This window comes from Columba livia, chromosome 7, assembly GCF_036013475.1.
Source record: "Columba livia isolate bColLiv1 breed racing homer chromosome 7, bColLiv1.pat.W.v2, whole genome shotgun sequence".
NCBI classification, from domain to species: Eukaryota; Metazoa; Chordata; class Aves; order Columbiformes; family Columbidae; genus Columba; species Columba livia.
In genome coordinates this window covers 15,913,171-15,934,954 of record NC_088608.1, presented here as the reverse complement: position 1 = coordinate 15,934,954, position 21,784 = coordinate 15,913,171, and the positions used below count along the sequence as shown (strand labels likewise).

Sequence of the window (21,784 nt, the reverse complement as noted above, 5' to 3'; positions counted from 1 at the left end):
GTGGAAACACGTAGGAGAAGACCACACAATAGCTTGTGTGAAGTCATGGGCCATGCATGGGTGGCTGGGGTAAGGTGTGAGTAGGGCAACGGGAAACAAACCTCTGATCTTCTCCAAGCATATGTCAGGGAATACGTATGTGTGTGTTTTGGCAGAGGGGAAGGAGGATGAAGGGCAAGCCTTGCAGCTGCAGGTAGCAACCAAGATATTTCCCATCTTGCTTTTCCCCAGATCTGTCACTGTAAATAGCTTGGCTTGCTTTCCCTCCCTTCTTTCTTGTGCTTTCTAAGACTCTGCAACTTGCATGGAAACACGTAACCTTAATTGGCACTGTCAATTCCAGCTGACAGATCTCTCATAAAACACACCCAGCAATAAAAAAATGTAATCCCATTTCCCTCCCCCACAACAAAGTTCAATTAAAGTGAGACAAGGAAGACTCTGGTGAATGGCTGTAGGCAGACTGCAATTTGCTGAATTTATGAAAAAATATTGTATTCTTGCCAATACTTTGATGAAGACCACTTTGTGCTAATGAAATGAGGTGTTATTTACTCACTGGAAGACATTAAATCCCGCTGAACTAATGGGTGGGTTTTAAGGCTGCCCTAGGTGCTTCACCATGAAACCCGGTGTGATTTATCAGCAAACAATCAACTCCTACCTACTCTTCTGCACCTTGTACGTCTCACAAACACTCCCAATGGTTTTCTTTCCTTCCCATTTCCAGCTCTGCTAACTGCCACAGCATTAGAGACTCTGTGTGCATTTTCTCCCTCCTGTGCAACTTCATGAAGGCTTATTGATGTCTATGTGGCGAAGCCTTCTCAGATCCAGACTGAAGAGAAGCAGGAGATGCAAAAAGGAGCAACATCCTTCAGCCAGACCCCTCCATCCTTTGGTATGATGGGGATCTTCAAGAACTGATTAATTTTGGAGCTGTGCCTTTATGTGCTCAGACCCTCCAACGAAAGCCTCAGGTGGGAGGTAAGAGGGAATCCCAAGCTCTTCTACTTACTTCCTGACTCCATGATATTTCAGCCTTCTTCTGTATGCAATCACAGCACCTCCTCTGCGCTCTCCCTGGCCACAAGCCACCACCACGGCATGTGGCAGAGGACAGGAGCATCAGTAACACTGTGACCAGGGGCGGGCAAGGAGGAGGGGAGCAAGCAAAGGCAGAAGGGGAGCTGCCTCAGGAAGGTGAGATGATAACGCAGCAACTATCTGGAGCCTCCCCCAGGGAAACCACAACCAGATGTGCTTGTGGTGTTGCAGTGGGACCTTGAGGAGAGAATTAAGGGGGATGCTTTGATCCTCATCTCTGAGGCAGGTGGAGCAAGGGGCCAGGTTTGCTCAGTGAGTGGGAGGTGGGAGGAGGAAAGGGCAAGACTTATCCTGAAGGCTGGTGGGAGCAAATCCCCCCCTTGCCCTCTGGCAGGGAGCTGAGATGCAAAGCCATGACCAAGGTGTGAGGTGAAAGATAGGGAGGGAGCAAGAAGTGCCCCAAGTCTTTGGATCTGGATTTCATCATCAGCAACCCTTGCAAGAGTAGATGAGGGCCCAGTCAGTGGCAGAAGTGGTCTCTGGGGAGGCAGGGCTGGGGAATGGCACTCTCTGACACTCAAAGCCAAGGCTTCAGAAGCAACGTGGGTAACAATTTTGGCAGCACAGAGAGCAAGATGCTCCTCCTGCTTCCCCACTACCTCACTTCTTGGGTGGCCGCTTCCCCAGGGCAGAGAGGGGGTGCGAAGCACTGTGTGATAAGGAGGGGAAGGGCAGGGTTAGGTGGGGAGCAGGAGGAGAGGGCAAGAGGGAGTGGGGAGAAGAAATCGGGACTCCAATCCCCACTGCCACCTCAGCATTGTGCTGCTCCCCAAGTGCCAGCTTCCTTCCTCTCCCCACCCAGACACCTCCCTGCTCCTCTCCCATTGCTGCCGAGAGCCCAACAGAGCTCGGGGCTTGCTGCCACAATGCTGGGTGGGACACGGGTCCCAGTACCAGGTTCAATCCCATGGGTTTGTGTGCCCACACATGCCCTTTTGTGCACAGGCAGCAGCAAGGGAAGAGGAAAGTCAGCACCAGCTTTTCCCAGGCTTCGCACTGTGCCTGTCCTCGCTGCCAGCTCTGCCGGGGAGGAGGAGAGGTAGGCAGCCAGGAACGCAGGCTATGAGCAGAGGGGGAGGTGGAGGAGGTGGCTGCTCGGGAAAGGGATGCTGGCTTGTGCTGTGGGTCTTGGTGGTGATAGATTAGTGTGGGATGCCAGCGCCAGAGTGCCTGTGGGGGAAGCTTGTACTGTCTGGCACTGCTTGGATATTCTCTCATCTTTGATAGAAACAACTGAATTTGCGAACTTGTTTCCCACAAGAAAGGCTCTCAGTGTTCACAAGGGAACACATTAGGGATTGTCCTAAAGCCTCACGATGGCAAGGGCAGTGGGGAAAGCCAAGTACCAGATGATTTCCTTGGAATGCAACAAATCTCGCAGTGCGATAACAGCAACAATAGCTTTCCCTCTGGCCTTTCCTCCAACCTCAGACCCGGCACCTCACAGGATCTTCCTCTCTGGGCAAGTGCTTTGCACTAAGAGCAAAGCCAAAGTGAAGCATAATGAACTCTGGAGTGGATGTGTCCAGAGGGACAGGTGGAGGGCCACAGGCTGAGCAGAAGAAGTGAGAAATGCCTCCGTACCACCAGTGCTCTGCTTGCATGTGGCTTCTCTCTAGGCATGGTGAGACAGCTCTAGGCATTGGGGAAACCTCCAGGCAAAATGCTGAGCTCCCTCTGTCTACCTCAACCATGAGTCTCCTTCTCATTAAAAACAAAATTAAAAAAAAAAAAAGACAGACTAGATTATCTACTCAGCTGCAGCTCATGAATTTGGATGTCGCAAGGCCCATAGGCATCTGTAGAGGTCCACTGATCACAGGTACAAGAAAGGCTTGGTGAATCTTCATTTCTTCTTCCTTTCTTCACTGCATGATTTTTCACCTCCACTTGCTCTGCCCTTGAAAATGGTCAGTGATGTTTCTGGGGAGTGTAGACCTGCCACCACACTGACATCCAATGTTGAGTGGAAAGTGTCGTCCTGTGACTGATAGCTGCAGTTTGTCTGCAAACTGAAGTAAAATATCCCACTACAACATTACACTCAGTTCCAAGTTTAGAAGTTAGGCCTTGGAGCGTGAGAGCTAGAAGCATAACTTCAAAAAATGCAAGCATTTTTTACATGATTTACATATGATTGTTGCAGCCCATGTGTTATTTAAACCTTTTTTCTAGGCTTAGAAGTTACACACATTACCAGAAGGGCATTGCAAGTGGTGGTGGTGCTGATGGAGTGGAGGAAGATGTTCTATCCTAATTATTGCTCTGCAAATGAGTCAGAAGAGCCTAGGGGGTATTATTTGTTAGAGGAACAGCCTGAATAGGCTGAACTCCTGACTGCTGAAGGAAAGATTTTCCTGTGGTTACCACAAGACATTCAAACAGCCGTTCTCCTTGTGGTCTTTAATCCTTACATCCCAGATGGTCTCAGGGTTACATTATCGACAATGATGAGAATTATTATTCTTCATCATAGTACAAAACAATAGGCTGGTCCCTGTCATGAGCAGCGTAACAGTGTAAGGCAAAAGGCTGCCACAGGCAGATGCAGCAGCATGAAGTAGCCATGACCAATGCAATGCAATGTTCACCTTTGAACACTCTCCTCCACAGTGGAGCTGGTGCACTGTACAGCCTGTGATCCACCCCAGAACCAGCTGCATTTCAGCTGAAAGACAGAAGCTGCCTATGAAACCACTACGCACAACCCTGGGGTTGAAACTCCCACTGACCGTAGCATAGCTATTACAGCTCATGGTTCCCGATAGCCATGATGGTGGGTTTTAGATTAATTTGCTGTCATTTCATCATTTACACTAAATGCCATGGTTCTTTGATAAACATTTCAGGCCTTTTTCCAAACAATTTTTCCATTCGGAGCTGATGAAAACAGGCTGTCAGCACTCCCAGTAGAAACACCCTGCTTGTGGCAACAGTTGCTGTCTGGCCTAGTGGTCTCCCTGGAGAAGGTCCAAGTGGGAAAGCAGTCTCAAGCCTCCACTCCTGGAGCTGATGGAGTCTGGGAGGAAGGCGACCACTGTTTCAAGAAGACGATGATGCTCTTTCCCTCTGAAGGACTTAGAGGACAACACAGAGTGGGTTTTGGCAGCCTGGAGGCTGGATTGGCACCAGCCAACTCAAAAATGAGGAGGGGAGTGATGGCAGCCCCTGGTGCTGGGGGAAAGAAACCATTTTTTCAGGACAAAGTGTAAGTTGTCTTCCAGATGTTGTCACTAGCTGACTTCATCTGGTGAGCTCGCCAGCATCTTCTCCCTCCTTCCATTACAGATCTGCTGAGAGGCACTGACCCCTGGGGACACAGGCCCTCTGGTTACTGGAGGCTTCCTCATGGGGACTGTCCTCCAAGCACTATTCCTGCATACATTGCGCAGAGCTCAATGAAGAGTTCATTCCAGTCTGAGAAAAGTCTGAACCTGGAGCCAAACATTGCACCAGTAGAGGCCATGTCTATTTGTGAAAGTTCATCAAGTCCAGAGTTACAGCCAAATTGTGCTTTTGGAGACTACACCATGCTAAGACAGGGTCCATTGGACCTGCTGGGTCCATGACTGACACCAAAATTGGAAAGATGTCCCTGAGAGGCAGGTGCAGACCTGGTAAGGCATCTCAGCCTTAAGAAGACAAGCATACCCCTTGCCTGGATTTCTGCATGGGTTCTGCCCATAAAGAGCCCTGCAGCATCTTTCATCCGTGTCTCCAAATTTTGTCCTTAGGAGCTGAGTTTAATGTGGCAATACTAAAAGGCAAAGCTTAGCTAATCACAAAGCAGGAGGGAAAGGATGACAATCTGTATGTTGAGTTATGAGAGTCTGGCAGTTGCTTTTTAGAGTATTTATTAGGATATTGTCCAAAGAGTCCTTCACTGTTTATGACACACCATAAATACCATCTGTCTCCTCTCGCCTCCCAAAACAGTGAGCTGTTCTTTACTGCAATGCTGTTTGCAGGTCATCTTGATAACCTGCCCCACAGGAGGAAGTGACAAAAATAGATCTCCCTGCTTAAAAAAAATCTCTTTATTTGCACTAAGCACTGATATTTTGCCTCTATTGATGTAATCAAACACCACGGTGACAGCATGTGAAAAGCCTAAAATAAAGACTCCCTTAATCTGGAAATCAGCACCTGGAAGTGTGCGATGGAGGATAGCTGAAGTGGGAGAGAGCAGAGCTTGTATCCAATATAGTGAGGCATTGTTCAAGACATCTAGCTTTGCTGAGGGCCAGTGACATCGGTAGAAGATAGTTGGCCTACAGAGAGATGTGTAAATAACAGGTTTTTTTCCTGGCTATGGTCCCTTTTTTCATCTGGACTTCCACTATAGGTGTATTTTGAGGTATTTTGTTGGGCCTTTGTTGCTCTGCAGAGGCTTGTGTATCTCCAGAAATGTCAGAAGCATCTGCAGTATATGCTTAAATTAATTGACAGAGTATGAGGAGCTCTGCATGAACTTCATGAGTATGACACAGTCACAGGGGTGTCTACAGAAGGCCTGAAGTTTCTGGGGAGCTAGTACACATGAGCATTATACTGAAAGCAACTTGAACTGGGCAGCTTTTTTTTTTAATCTGCCATTGTCAGCAAGGTGTGCTCACTCATATATGGCTCACAAACATAACTTCGATTCTAAAGCTTATTGAGATAGAAAGGAAAAACTAAGCAGAGAATTCATAGCTAACAGCAGCTCATATGTAGAAGGTGAAGTAACACCAGGCCAAAAAGAAGGTGCAAATTTTTCAGGCAAAAGTATGACTTAACCCTGAAGCAATCAAATTTTAGTTGATGGTAAAACCTCCAGCATGGGAAATATTTTGCTGAGGATCAGGTATTTTTTTTTCTGGCTGGTACACTGAAACAGAGCTGAATTCATGGAAATCCTCAAGTTTCAGTGTTGCAGAACTAAACAATTAGAAATGTTCCTTCCAACTTTATAATTGGTGAATTCAAGACCCTCCAAGAACATCTACCTGGGATCATAAGGAAGGTCAGCAGTAGAAAGCTTAAGTATCCAGTTAAAGGAAATCAGCTCTTTAATGTTAACTAATGCCAGTGGACAGCTGACAAATGAGGCTGTTTAAATAACTATTTGCTGTCATTATTCCAAAGTGAAGAACAAATTGTTTTGAAAAATGCAGAAATACCTCACAACTGATCAGAGCTGAGGAAAAAGACTGAAGAGGTCAGATGACATATTGCGGACTAGTTTCCCTTCTCTGAAACTGTCTAATCAGCTTGGCTTAATTACAGAACACAGCCCCCTCTGAGCCAAGAGTGCAATACAGAAAAATCTGTGGGTAATTTGGATACAACTGTAAAATAACATCTCACAGAAATCCCTGATGTCCTTATATTGTTTGCATGGGGACTAAGCTGTTCCATACAGATGAGTCCTTGTTTAGATTGTTTGCTGCCATACTCAAGAGAAGATATTGTGGTGGAAGGGCAGAATGAACTAACATACTCTAAACCATTCCTTAGTCTCTTAGCTTCATGTCACAGTAAGTAATGAGTTTGGTACTACATCATGGCAATGTTATGACAGAAAGTAAAGCCCTTCTGACCTCGAATTAATCCTGTCTTCTCCGAGAGCTTTGTTTCAGGCTTCACTGGGGACACGTGTGTGTAACTTTAGATGATATCTGAAGGCATTTCAGATGTTAGCCAAAAATGTGCTTTATATTTATGCTGAATTTTTTTTCTCCTTTCCATCCAAAATAATTTTGGGGAACATGGGGAAATCTCAGGTGGAAAATCCCTTGATATCCCTTGATTCCCAAACTTAAAAACAATTATTAAAAATGCCGGTATTGCATAACCTGTGTCTGCTAAAATGAAGTGATCTGTATTTAGGATTATTGTAGCCCTTAAACTAGAGGCAGAAAGTCAGGACAATCACACATTGCAGGAAAGAGCTGGCTATTTCAGATCAAATAGAGGAGAAGAACAAGCTAGTTTATGCATCTAGATCATAGAAATCAGACACTAAAGAACCCTGTGGGGTATTTAGACCAAGCACATGTCATGTTGATGTCTGTGGAAAAGTTCCCATGCTGATTCATAGAAGAAAAATGTCCTGTTCCCTGTTGGTCTACAAAGTATCCTCAGACCACTGTTAGCCAATTTCTGTCAATTCATCTTCTTTTCCACCTGAACTGTTTGTTTCTCTCAGGATGCCTGTGACATTGCTCCATTATCTGGCCAGTGAAGAGTTAATGTCTCATTTATTTTAATTTTTGATCCATCTAGTTCCAAATTTGAGTGAAGCAGGATGCTCAGGGGAGAGTTTATTTACATACTACAGGACAATCCATGCATTCAGGTTTCTAAGGCCAGGAAAAAATTAGAGTAGGACTAGAAACTTCTTGAGTTCCTCCTCATAGGATTAATGCACCTGTCTTCTCAGCTGGCAGAGAAGGGCAGACCTTGATGACGCTCCTCACGTTTTCTAAGCTTTCTGCATTATGGCAGGCAGAAATTGAGAAGAACCCTATGCTTATGGGGCAAGAAGATCTCTGCTTGAAAGTGGGAGACAAGGATTTAATGCTGAGCAGCAGCGAGGCCACAGCTGTATCCAGGAATGGTTAGGTGCTTCAGGGCAGGGCTGGAGCAAGTAGGTAGTTTCCCCAGTATCCTATAGAAGAAGTGGGCCAGGCTGTTGACCTGTTTTCTTATTTGATTGGGGGTGGGAAAGAGGTATTGCTCTTTGTGTTCTGAAAAAAAAAAAAAAAAAAAAAAATTTGGACTTAGAATGAAGACCAAGCTGGAGAAAAACTTTGAACCTTTATTGTTGTGTGGGAACCCTTAAGTGTCTCCTCTGTTCAGCAGTTCTGACCAAGTGCATTTCTGTAGAGATAATGAAGCAGCAATACACGGCAATACAAGGAGTCATAAGACAAGTAGAAAGTTGTATTTATTTTCTTGTAGTATGGATAATCAGAAAAGGAGATATTTGAGTCCCACAGTGGTAAGTTCAGTTAGAAAAATCCCCTGAAGCTATGTGAACTGAGAACATCTCAGTTCCTCTCTCTGAGGAACCCCTACCTTCCATGCTCTTGGTTGTCTTCAGATTCCTCACGTAAGTGTAAGAAGAGAAGCATAAATTTCAACAAGGGGTGGTTGTTTGCCTGTTTCTTGCCCCACCCCGCTTTGAGTCTGTTTTATATGTGCTCTTATCTGTTGGTTGCTTGGAACAGTTGATTTCTTGCAAGCTATTCAAATGTTGTTGCTGTGTTAGATGGCTTGGCCTGAAGTGTTTGATCCTGTGGGTTCAGCTCTATCTCACCTCAGGCAGATAAATTGGGATCCTGCTAGCTTTCAGCTCCCTCTACAGTTAACAGAAAGAGAAACCACCTGAGGGTTACACAGGTCACTTGGGGCACAGCCAGAATGCCCTGGTCTTTGTGGACTGAATGGGGAGCTCATTTTGTCTGTGCTGCTAACCTAGGCAGCTCAGTTACCAGCTCTAATTTAGGGAAATCAGTATGTAAGGGGTGTAAATGAGCAGGGAATAGCTGAGAGAGGAGTACTTCTCTTAGAGCAATGAGATGCCCTGAGGAGAGACTGCAAAAGGATTTGTGCAGTTGCTCAGAGCTCAAGAAGAAGGAGAAGATTTTCAGATGCCTTGGTTCCGTTGCTGCAAGATGTGAGGCAGAAAGTGGAGCCACCTGTGAACATGAGGAGACAAAATAGGTAATGGGGAAACATAGTAGGGTATGGTAATCAGCCTCAAAGTAAATTGTGGGGTTCCAACTCATCCCAACAATTAGAACGTTAAGGGCAAGCAATGACTCATGTTCTTCTGTTTTTCACACTGTTAAAATCTCTGCTGGTGCAGCAGAATTGTCCCCTCCACAGAGGGGCTGTATATCAAGCAACCAGGCTGCCTCTCCCATAATGTTGCCTTCTTGCACCTCTGTCCTTTACTTCCCTGGCTCCCCCATCCCACCAAGCAAACAGGTGCTTTAGTGCAAGGTAGACAAGAGGCTTCTGGAGTGCTTTGAGGTGCTATTTTATGAGGGGAGATACAAAAGTAAGGTCTTGGAACTTGCAACCATTCACCTTCACTTTTGTCAAGAAAATTAGTCCTCATGTTTCCTGGCTCCTGCTTGTGTGTTGTCTTCCTTATTCCATCAGCAAATTTAGATTATAGTATTTTCCACCCCAAAACAATTTGTACTACTCCTGTTTTCCATTACACAGCCAACAGGTGGCTGTTTCAATAGCAACAGTCCCCTTCAGTCCATTAAGAGACTGACTGTCAGAAATATTAAGCATTTGTGACTTCTGATGGCTTGAAAATTATGGATATTCTCAGCTTAAACCATCTTTAACCATTTCTAACATTTGAGGATGCCTCTTGCTTCCTTCACAAGGCCAGCCCTTTTAAATGAGCAGACCATGCAAAGGAATGCAACTTGGCCTAGTTTGTTTTCAGGTTTTTTTTCCATTTTTGTGTTTGGGTTGCAATTTTTACTGTTTAGCATTCAGAAGACCAGTTAAACTGATTATCTTTCCCTACTCTATTTTGTGTGTCTTCCTAAGGTATCTTTTCCCCGTGGTTCAACAAAAAGGCATGACGTGAACCAAGCAGCAGGGGCATAGACTGAAGGAGGGTGAGAAATTACTGGGATTTCTGAAGGTGGGAAATAAGTAAATTTATGGTGAAACTGCCAACAACAACGAAAAAGCCTGAGCCAGTAGAGGGCATTTCTGCAGGCTGGGGGACAAGGAGCAATTTTGTTCTCTGACCTGGTTTGTTTGCTTTTTGTTGCTGGGGCTTTTTGCTTGTTTGTTTGGTTGGTTTGTTTGTTTGGTTTGTTTGTTTGTTTGTTTTTTCTCCTGTGGTTATAATGGAGGATTTGAACCTGTGGTGCCTGTCATCCTTACATCTTCCTTCAGGAATTAAACAGACTGAAAAGTATTAATTTAATTTCATTGGCACAGCATTGATCCAAGGGCCTTGCTGGTAGCCCACCTCACTGTCTCTGATGTTTCTGTGGTCAAAAGCAACAACCAACAGCAGTCATGGGCAAGTGGGTCTCAGCATCCCAGGAGCAGGATTTCATTAAGGAGTGCCATGGCTCACTGAATGGCTGTCTCTCACCTCCTTTCTATTTGAAGCAGAACAGTCAAGAGAAACAGCCAGTGAGCTAATCACCACCACAGCCTATTGGGAAGATAGGAATAATTACTTAAACCAGTCTTGAATTACTCATTGGCATGTATCTAATTAACAAATTCCATTTATTCCTGTAACTATTGTGCAACAATTAGTGGGTGTTAAATTGAGCTCTTCTGCCGGCAATTTCAATGGTATAATTTTGCCAAGATGTCGCTGTTTTGCCTGCAGTGCCTGGTGCCACTGAAAATAGTCTGGAGAAGGTCAGAGGATTTTTACTAAATTTACTTTTGCTGAAAAGTACCATTCCCTCAAAGCCTGGGGCATTTTGAGGGGGGAGGGCAAAATGATTCCAAGCAAGTTTTATCTCTGGCCAGATTCCTGAACTCTGAGACCTGCTGGTCACTTCAGACAAGAGAGGAGGAGAAATCTGAAGAAAAGCATAGAGCCAAAAACATATGTTCTGACACAATCATGCTTTACATGGGTGTTGGGTTCTTTTTTTTTAAAAAAAAAAAAAAAAAAAAAGCCGATCCTTCTCCAGGGTGGACCAAAAAAAATTTTAAAAATGTCAAAACCTTGCAAGATTTGCAAAGCTGAATTGTCTTCCTCTGGCAATGCAAGCACACCCACCATGGGATGCAGAAATGCTCCTCAGGCTGGAAGAAGGACCAAGGTCCACTGAGAGTGTGGGGCTCCTCCTCATGTTACTGCGCCCAGTATCAAAGATGTTATGAGGCTTTGAACCCATGGCAGTCAGTAGGAGAAAACTGGATTTCTTCTATTAAGAAATCCTGAAAAATTGGATTTGCCGTAAGATGCTACTCCCTCCCTGCTATATTCAGTTTCCAGGAATCATCTTCCTCCTGCAGGCTGCTAGGATGGCCTAGGCAGATATCTCTCTTCAGTGTGACACCTAGATATGCAACTGAAGCTGTAAGCAGCAGTGGGAGTCTAGAACAAGCTCACCTACCAAAAAGGAGGCTGATATGAGGGCTTTTCCTGTGTGCTAGGCTTTGGTTGTCCTACTTACAATTCAGTACCCTGACTTCTGTTTCATACAGGGAATCCCAGAGCCAGGCATGACTGTGATTACATGAGCCAGAGCCCAAAGCAAGGACTGAGCTGTGGCTGCAGGGATTTCACTTCAGGAGACGTCAGTGGGGCTCCTAGAGACGGCTCAAGAAACGGCCCTTCCCACATGGCTGAGCTCTCTAACTCTGGGATGTTAACTAAATAAATAAACAGGATGCAAGAGTCCTGGTACCAGCTGTATTTTGCACAGACCCCACCAGAGTCCTGCCATTGGAAGGTGTCTGCCAACACAAGGCTGCCATCTTCTCCCACACATGCCTCATTCTGCCAATGGTGAGCTCAGCCCCTCCTGGGCAGGATGAGTACCGCATCCCTCATCATTTCCCTGAGGTGTTTCCCTTTATTCATCAGTTTCCATCTTGGCTAGGTTGAGTCTAACCTGCTTTACATGGGTTCATGTTGCTTGTATATTAATTATCACAAAGAGATCTTGACTGCTCCCAAGGCCTTATTTTTTCCAGCATGAAAAGGTCCTACAATGGTTACCAGCCATTTAGGACACTTGCTACTTTTCACTTTGACCATCCTCACTCTCTTCCACTTGCTTTTTATGTCTCTTCTATAAATAAAAAGCTCCCTGAGATATCCAAAGCATTGCTTAAAAAAGAGGTGGGGGAGCTTGCTGGGGGGGGAATGGGCCATTATAGAAAAGGCCAGGTGCTTGGCATGTCCCCAGCTTGTGAAGGTGGGAGCTGTCACGAGTCTGAAAAATATCAGTGTGGGAGTTATAAATAAAAGCTTTAAAGCCAGGGTTTTAGAAAGTCATCTTTAAATGCTGCATAATTTATAGCCTGTTGCAAAGAGAAGAGTGTGTGAGCTCTGGAAGCCAAGCTAACCCATTCTTTGCTCCCTCCATAGTTGGGCTGTTCTTATACATGTGGTGAGGTATCTGCTGGGAATCTAAAATTTAGAATTTTAACCACCAATGCCCTCTTCTGCAGGTTTACCTGGGTCACTGTGGCTACATTCCTTTCACCTCCTGGCATCTAAATATGAATTGCAAATAAATATCATTGGCCTCGCACTACAAAAAAATGGAGTCATGAGTGGGGATGCTGCACTCAGGTAAGACGGTGTTGAGAGACAGCAAGAAACTCAGTAATAAACAAGTGGGCTCGCCCAGCACTCTGTACAAGTGATTTACACTCTTGTTGACTCAACTTCTTCTCTTTAAAAAAGGGATTATCCTAAAAGGTTGAGAAACCTCTTTCAATAGCAGCTACAAAATGCTTCGCTCTTCTTGTGCAGAACAAAGCCATATGAGAGGCAGGGGGTAAGGGCCTGCCCCAAGGAGCACTGGAATAGCTGCCAAGCTGGCATTGACAGCATTTGTTTCATCCAGCCCTGGAAGCGCAGCTACCTCTACGATGTAACAGAGCAGCTGTGCTATCGCCATCCAACAATAATAAACAACGGGAAGCAGAATGGGCTTTCAAGGCAGCTGAGTCTCCCAAGAGGATCTAGCCCACCACATTATCATTGCTCCCCCTTTTCCCCAGCTGGAAACAAGTCTGGAAATCATGAGTCCTAAACTAAAATAAAATAAATATATGGTGTTGTAGCTTTAGTATTAATGGCAAATAGCTGTCGTGATGATGCCTTCCCTGAAAGTTGGTCCAGTATACACTCCACTGCAGATTTGATGACATTGGACCTTGCTTCTGTGGTGATGTAGAAGGACCAGTGGCACCTCTCTGGTCTCTCTCACCTTGCTTCTCCCCAGACATCTGCATCCAAGCCTTGACTTGTTTGGAGCCTGCTGAGCTGGTGAGATTTAACAAGATCTCACTGCCCAAAGTGCTGTGGCTTGAGGCTATAGATTTAAGTAGAAGCATTAAGCACCCTGCTCTTTAACTCATTTCTAATCCATTTATTTAAACTTCAGAGTGGTTTTAAAGCATGAGAATCAAAGGCGAGAGCAATTTAGAGTTTTCCAGCCAGGCTCTGAGATCTGACCTCTGCACATATCCTGGCTGTCTTTAAAAGTGCATGGGCATAAAAGCACAGTTTGTGACAAAGCATCTGGAAGGATTAAAAACTTTCTGTGATAGAATATACTTCTGTCAAGGACCTCTTTCCTATCTCAGCTCAGTTGCCAAAAAACGATCTTTCCTCAGGGGGCTTCTAACCCGCCTGAGGGATTTAGAGAAGAATTGCTGAGAAGAGCATATAGCGATTTGATTAAGGGATAAATGTAAGAGGGAGAGGGAGGGGGATAAGGGATAGAATGGAGAAACAGGATTTAAAAAAAAAAAATAAAAGAAGTAGGAAGTAACTGAGCTGAATGAATCTGTGTACAGCATTTGTGGAAGTGCTTTGGGGACTGTTGTGCCTCCTGGTATGCATTACATCCTTCAGCAGTGCACAAAACTAAAACCAAGGGGGTCTCAGGGAAGATGGGAATGGGAAGGATGGAGCTGCTGAAACAGAGAAAAAATAGATGGGCAAGAGCATTTTGAAGAAGGATTTCAGCCTTAGTGCGGGCTGTTCACACTGCCTGCCTTCTGGTGCCTCCTCCTTGGACAATGCTTGGGAAATTGTTACCTGATTCCTCCCACCTTTGTTTACAAAGGCAATCTGGGTCAATTAATCCCTGCTTCATTTCTTTTCATTCTGTCTGGATAGTCAGTATGAAGTAAGTGGTAACCAATCTCCCAGCTCATGGAGTCAGTCTGTCTTCTTATTTCTTTATTCATTAAAGCAGATACCTTAGAAAGGCCGGAAAATATTACGAAAGCCCAGGAGGCTCCATCTTCAGAATAAGGAACCAGTATTTCAGCCTCAGAGGCGACGTGAGACTGGGACACAAGACAGAGCTAGCTGTGAAAACAGACCCTTCAGCTGAGGAACAAGCAGTCTCTGGACACACTGCTGTTTCCTTGGTTTATCTGAGGCTTTTTTCTTTGGGTTGTGGGATTTTCTTTATTATTTTTTTTCTTTTTACTTTCTGCTCCCTCACCCCTCTGCCCCGAGTTGGCCTGACATTAGACACTGATGTGAAGAAGCTGCCTGCTAGGATGATTTCTTCCCTCTTCATGATCCCTCCTGCATGCCAGCTCTCCCGCTGTGTTATTACAAGTGTATTTCTGTACACCACCATGGCAGGTGCTGGACAGATTCAGACCGAAAATAAGAAAGGAAGAGACACTGGACAAACAAACTGTTTGTTCACATAGTACTACTGATGCCTAGTTTCCCACTGATTTGTGTCTCATGATTAATGAAGACCTCTGCTTGAAACTTTTCCTGTTCTCAGGACTCTAATTTAAACATACGAACTTGTGCTACCACGTATCTGTGTCTCTCTCTGGGTACTTATTTTTGCTTGTATCTCAGAAAATCTCTAAGAACTCTATCACTTGGCCAACCGGTTTGACAGTTGTTTGGAGGGTAACAGATTGGCACATACAAATACAGACAATACAATTGCTCAAGCCTAATTTCCTTAGGAAATGGGGTGAAGAAAATAATTCCCAAGAAGGATGAGTCCTCATGAAGAAATGTTATTACCTTGCAGCCAAACAAGCTGCAAGATTTTGGGGATCTTGTGGTCTGAGTTAAGAGACAACCAGTCAATGCAGATGAACAGGCAGGGGAGTTCAGCTGAACAATCAGACAATGTTGAGCTTAGTCAGCTCAAGCAGTGCCAACAGGCACTTGAACTGCTTTTCTCCTGTGGCTGTACTGCTTGCCAACTAATGAGGCTTGGAAGGCATCTACCCTACATCTCTGCTGGGGTCAGAAAGTTTTAGGTCAGCTTGTTCAGGCATGAACTGGAATGAGGGGGACATTTCACTCCATTGGATGGATGCCCCAGTTCGGCTTCCTTGTGCTGAGTTGTATTTTGGAAAGGACATCCCTACTGCAATTGGATGGTGGCTGTGGCTTTGGAAGTCACATCTCAACTAGCATTAATCCTGAGAGGAATATCAGCTGGGAGCTCAGGCTGTAAAGTTAGACCAGAGAGTTCCATGGATGTCCTGTAAAGCAGAATCCCAACATTCAGTTTTAGGCCTGTTCAACTTGAGCTGCCGTCCTGCCTTTAGCTGCAGTAGCAAGGGAAGACCCTGGTGCCATTTGGTGACAACTGTGCTGGATAAGGTGTCCCTCTGAGTTCAACAGTTGAACCAAAGAAGAAAGAAGTGTTTAGCTACTCTAAGAACACAGAGCTAGCAGATGGAGGAAGGAAGCCAGTGACCGAGAAAATGTGCCTTATGGTGACAACCGCTCCACTGAGGAGTGTCCCCAGAGACACAGGAAAACTCTGCATTGTGGTTTTTAGCGTGTTAACAGCACAATGGAGATGAAATATGGAGTGGAGTCCATGTGGCACTACCTTCTGCTCTCCTCCACGAACAGACTGGAGAGAGAGGTCTAACTGGTCTTCACTGTTGCATATTTCTTCTACACTCATGGCTGGTGAGCATGTTTCTAAAGCAACTGTGGTTGTTATATATGGGCATTTGTTCCAAACAGCACAGTGCAGACTGGGCCCTTCTGTTCCATAACACCGCTGCTGACAGTGGCTAGTAGCAGATGCCAAGGGGAAAGATGATGAACAGGTGAATAAGGAGTGTTTCATTCTCCCACCAGTCTGCAGCTTCAGGAATTCCAGAAACAGCGATGAGGGCTTTCTGCTTAAATAGCTGTCAGTACTAAGTCCCTTGAGAACATGGAATGTGTCCAGGAGACACTTAACACATTTGTTTTGGGGGTAAGAATTAAATGAACCTTTATCACTTATATCACTCTTGGCATAATTCCTAAGTCTTAGAATCAGGCCTGAGCATAACACAACTTTTGGCAAAGCTTTGTTTCAGGTGATGTTTATAAATGTGTAAAGGGTGAGTGTCACGAGGATGGAGCCAGGCTCTTCTTGGTGGCAACCAATGATAGGACAAGAGGCAATGGGTACAAACAGGAACACGGGAGGTTCCACTTAAATATGAGATGAAATTTCTTCACAGTGAGGGTGACAGAACGCTGGAACAGGCTGCCCAGGGAGGTTGTGGAGTCTCCTTCTCTGGAGACATTCAAAACCCGCCTGGACACATTCCTGTGTAATCTCATCTGGGTGTTCCTGCTCAGGCAGGGGGATTGGACTAGATGATCTTTCGAGGTCCCTTCCGATCCCTAACATTCTGTGATTCTGTGACCTTTTCATCTTGACACACTCATCACAAACCAGTCTGCTTCTTCCTTTGATTTCCCTTCATAGAACAGAAAGAGAGAGAAAGTATTTTTCTTCAGCACCATAACTAACAACCTAAAGGAAGGTCATTACTGACTGGTGCTGAAGGAAAATACACCACAATACAGGCCCAGCCCAAGGAGATTGAAATGACACAGTGCAGGTGTAATTGTAAACAGCCACAAAAAATATTGTCTCTTGTAAAGAATTCCCAGGACACTGCCTTCATTTGTCCACTCCCAAGCTTACCTGGGACACAGGTAAGTAAACCAAGGAAGGATCGCTTACTAGTAAAGCCTTCCTCAGAGTTTCCCCTCCTTCCCATTCCTGTTGAACATGTTCACTGGCTTAGCCAACTTGTCTCTATTGTCTGTCTATTGTTTGTCTAAATCACCTGTGGAAACTGGGGGGTATCAGATGCTGTTCAACCGAAACTTGAAACTGAGTTTAAGTGCAAGGTGGGTATTGTATCTCTTCGCAATTTACAGACACAAATCCCTGTCCGTTCCTTTCTCTCTTGGTCACTCTTGCTTTGCTGAAGACTTGTAGCATTAACTGTTCAGGCTCAAGACCTGCTCAGCCCTTGAAATAGGTAATTTAACAAGGGCTTTCTGGAGCAAGAGAGAGTAGAAAGTCTCTCAGAGACAGCAGGATCTAAAGGATCCAACTCATTATGGGTTATTCTAATATCAAGACATTCACTATCTCATTCTTCATGATGAGCTTTGCCAAAACCACCATACATCTCTGCCTTAAACACAAATATATTGACTTGTCCATTGTAAATTTTTAGTTGCCCCATCTTATGTGGCTTGAGATTGCCTGATAATTGCTAATATAATCCAAGCCTGAACCACACATAGATGGGCTTCCCTGACCCCTCCTGTTGCCCTAGTCTAATGGTCCAATTAGTCCCAAGCAGTATGTGGCTCCCACTCTCAATTTCTGTGGGTCCCTGGAAGAATTCTCTTAACAGAAATTCAGTCCTTGGGGTTTCTCATACCCTGTCTGGATAAAGTTGGGCTGAAAATCATTCTTTTTTTTTTGTTTTCTTTTCCCGTGGAAAATGTTGAGATTTCACCAAACAATGAAAATGGTTGGCCAAGAGCCCTCCATTTCTGTTCAGAAATGCTCCCCATGGGAGCTGGAGCTGGTATGCTTTGTGTCCCTGTCCTTCCCTGTGTGCTGACATTCCTGGATTGCCCACATCTTTCATGGTGCAGAATGGCCCCTTCTCTTGCTGAGACAATGCCACGCACCATGGAACTCACATCACCATGGCTCTTTGTGAGAAAAGCAGTTCACATGGCCAGCCCCGCCACTGGCTGGTTTGTGACGAGGTCACAAACTCTGCAGCGACAGCCTCCAGGAGACACTGTCCGAAGATTTCCCAGCTGAATCTCCAGGCCTCCTGCCACACTCTGAGGCCTTGTTGAGAGATTGGTCTTAACACAAAGCAATTTTGCTTTTATTGAAAGGCAAATTTTCCACTGAAAAATATTCTGATGGAAAATTTCAAGCAGCCCTGGAGGAAGTTTTTCCAATGCCCTTTGCATTGCAGTTTACCAACTTAATCTCACTTTTCTTGGATTTCTTTTCTCCTGTCTCTGCTTAATCTCTGATAACAGGGAGAGAGGGAGAGGTCCCTTTGCAAATGTGAGATCAGGGGAAGCTGACATATGTTCCTAACAACATATGGAAGGATTTGTACCTTTCTGAATAGACACATTTACAAGGTGAGCTCTCATAAGTCCCTGAAGAGAGAAAGATGTTTCTGTGTCTCTTGTATGTATTGACAATGAAACAAAAAACCTTTCAGATCTAAATCCAGCCAGTAAAGATTCTCTCTTTCTTTGTTTTGTTTGTTTGTTGTTGGGTTTTTTAATGTTTCTTTGCAAAGGATTTTGAACCTCAGTGTCCCACTCAACTTGCTTGTTTTTTTCTTTCTTTTTAACTCATTTAAGTCTACTAAAAGTTGCCAAACTGCCCAAGCTAGATATCTCACTCTTTTTTTCCTTTTTTTTTTTTTAAGAAAGAGGCAAGAGAAAAGTCCTGTTCTATAGCTGAAGATCTCCAACTGACTGGGCATCTCAAAGAGTTTACTTTTACAGCCAACATCTACCTTACTGCCTTAGTAAGGCAGTAAGCCTGTCCACCGAAGCAAGTTAGTGCTTCCTTCTTCCCAGACTACAAACAGTAGCTTCCACTCACTGTCCAGCGTTTCTGAGCAGGATGGGACCAAAAGGTGTGACCCAGAGAAATGGGGATCCTTTATCAGAGCACTGAGCTATGAAACATCTCACAAACTTTTCTTTCTTTCTGTTCTTTTTTCTCTTTTCTTCCTTAAGTCCCAAACTTGCATACATTCTTTTGTCTGAAGTGATGCTGCAGCAACTGTGCTGCAGCAACTGCTAATTGCCCAGTGGCATTTTTGCTGTGGATGTGCTCTAGATCAGCTGTATTTCAGCCTGGAAAGGGGGGTAGGGGGCATGTTTATATACTTGTGGGTGGGAAAATGCAGTAGACAGCATATTCCGTTCCAGGATAGCTGTACAGTTCATCTCCAGATCCCAGGTTCCCCCATTAAAACCTACCCCCTGCCCCAGGGAACAGCCTGGCAAGCTCTTCTGACCCAACAGCACTGGCAGCTGTTTGGCAGCTTCTGAAGTGGATCCAATCTGGTATGAGTTTGCTACACTTTCATTTTGTCTACGTCTTCCAAACAAATAATCGAGTCCAGAATCCCAAGCTGTGTTTTGCAATGGAAATGCTTCAATGTCTGGGAATTGCTTCTGCTGCAGGGAAGATATAGAGAGCTATTAACTGTTTAAAGGGTCAGTGAAGAAGGGAAGGCAGTCCCACATTTATGGGCCAAACGCTTTCAGGGCTTCCTAATGAATGGCATGTGGTTAGGGAACCTGGTGAAACAGAGGGAGCCTGGAGATGTCTGTCTCTCTGATTCACTGCCCTCAAAATTCTTGGACTAGCATTTTTCTGTTAATTGCCCATCTCTTCCATGAATCTTCTTTTACTATCAGACCTCTTAATGGAATCACTATACCTTTACTGCTCGGCACAGTTCCACTGAATAACTGTGAGTCCCACTCTACAGCATTGCAGATGATCAACACAAATTGAAAGTTACTTTGGTTTTCAGATAGACGTAACTTCTCACATTTAACACCACTGGACTTGATGTAAGGAGCAGCAGAAAGGAGAACTCAGCAGTGTTCAAGACCACATCACTTAGTGAGGTACACAGATGTCTTTCTGTACCTAACATTCCAGTGTAATCCAAGGCAAGAGAGTGGATCAAATAACAGCTGATGCAAACCTTCACTTAAAACTGGAAAACAGTGGGGGAAATATGGCTGTAGGAAGGCCAGGTTTTCATTCTTGTTTGTGCAGTGCTTGAGAGAAGAAAAATTAGGAGAGAAGAAATTCTTATCTTCCATCCAGAGGTCTCTAGAGCTTTTGATTCCCTTTTCAATGGCCTCAGAGCATCTACATAATTTGACTTCATGGATTACTTGGGTTATATTAAAATGTATATGTGAATGGACAGTCTCAAAACTTTTCCAAGCAAATATGTTTGCTTTATTTTACAGCTGGAGTATGGGAACGGGACGAGACTGGGCATATTGCCCCAATCCACGTAAGAAATCGGCAATAATACCAGACATGGAACCCCTGCCTTTGCTTTATTCCCACTACTGCTTCTCCAGCCCCATCCTTCCTTAACAGAACGCTGCTTTCTGAAACCTAATAAAAAGAAAGAAGGTTACATTATTTTTTGCAAGTTCTCTTTAGAATTTCTTCTACGTCCCCACGAGAAATCCTAACTGGATGGTTAAAAAAAATCTGTCACTATTTCTGCTTTATTAAATTACATATGTTTTGATCACAGAACCAATCACAGTTCATTTCATCTCCCATTCTTTCCTTACATTACTCCATTGCAGCTACAGAAGGGCTGATCCAAAGCCACACAATTCCCTGAGGAAGGCACGTCAGTTCAGGGTGTGTATATCTTTAAACCAAAATTTGCCCAAATACAGAAGAATGACAGATGACTTCAGTGCAGCATCTTTACTTTTCCTGCCAGACTAAGTTTTATTCAACTTTCCAGCTGCTCTGACTCAGGTCAATGATTTGCCAAAGGTCAAAAGCTGAGTCAGGAGTTTGGAAAACCCACAACCCTGCTGGCTCCCAGATCAGCTTAGACCATACAAGCCCTCTAGGTCAAATCCCTCCTCACTTCCATCAATCTCTCCTATCCCAGAGCAAATGGCTTTCTTCTTGGAAGAGCTAATAATCCTTCCAAGCCTCTAACTGAGCAGGACAGGCACAGCTGCACTGGAACACACCTGTACTTTTTCTAGCCAAGTACCTTGCAAGAATCTTGAGAGTGGCTGATGTCAGGTAAGTTCAGAAGAAAAAAAATATCTTAATCAGCCCATCTGAAAGACATCTAATCCCTAAGGCATAACCAGGTTGATTCCCCTTTCATTCACAGATCACCCCACAGCACTGCCCTACCCTAAGCTATATCCAAACCCCCAGAAATTCCTTCTGGCTCAGAATCTAAACTCTTCTCTGGTGACACACAGAGGCCCGAGTCATATTTACCTCATTTTTTTGGGGTATACCTTGCTTCCTACATCCTTGTTGCAGCTTTGCCCTGATTGCTGTGCAGGGCATCCCACATCTCCATCACAGTTCTAGCCTAAGCTGCAATCATAGGTGGTGGGATGGCACTGGCTAGTAGCCCAAGGACTGACAGAATTTGGATGAGACTCATCTGAGATGGTGCTGACAGCTGTTAAGCATCTTCTACAGCCCATTGGGATGTAACAAGCGGAGTCAGTGGAGACTTGGGCATGGATCACCACATCCAAAAGTAACTGCCTACATTCACACAGATTAATTGTATCTGAAAGTGCCCATTTCTCCTCCATAAATGTGGCTGGAGAGACTAGTTCAGATGGCATCCCCCACATCACAGACAGCTAAAATAAAGTCCTTTATTGCATCAAATGAACTAAGAGATGGGCAGGGTTTTTTCCCCATGCAAAATCCTCTTCCTCCACTTTCTCTGCATCACCTCTTCATTACATTAGAACAATGAAGACTCTCCAGTTTTCTCTATCATGTGTTGTCTGGGAGAGCTCACACCTCAACATCTACCCATTCCTCACTCTTGTCTCACAGCCACTGCCATATTGGTTCACAGAAAACTACCATTTCGTCTT

General features: G+C 44.6%; 1 long non-coding RNA gene across 3 annotated transcripts; it reads left to right on the top strand.

Moving 5' to 3' along the window:
• Positions 1–659: 659 nt before the first annotated feature.
• Positions 660–20,321, top strand: LOC110360169 (uncharacterized). Of its 3 annotated transcripts, none has more exons than XR_002415900.2 (4): positions 2,223–8,817; positions 9,670–9,766; positions 12,283–12,406; positions 20,141–20,321. It is a non-coding gene; the product is annotated as an uncharacterized LOC110360169 (long non-coding RNA). The 3 variants fall into 3 exon arrangements; XR_002415879.2 differs by having other exon boundaries at positions 2,231–8,817; positions 9,670–9,740; XR_002415915.2 differs by lacking the exons at positions 2,223–8,817; positions 9,670–9,766 and adding an exon at positions 660–987.
• The last annotated feature ends 1,463 nt before the right edge of the window (positions 20,322–21,784 follow it).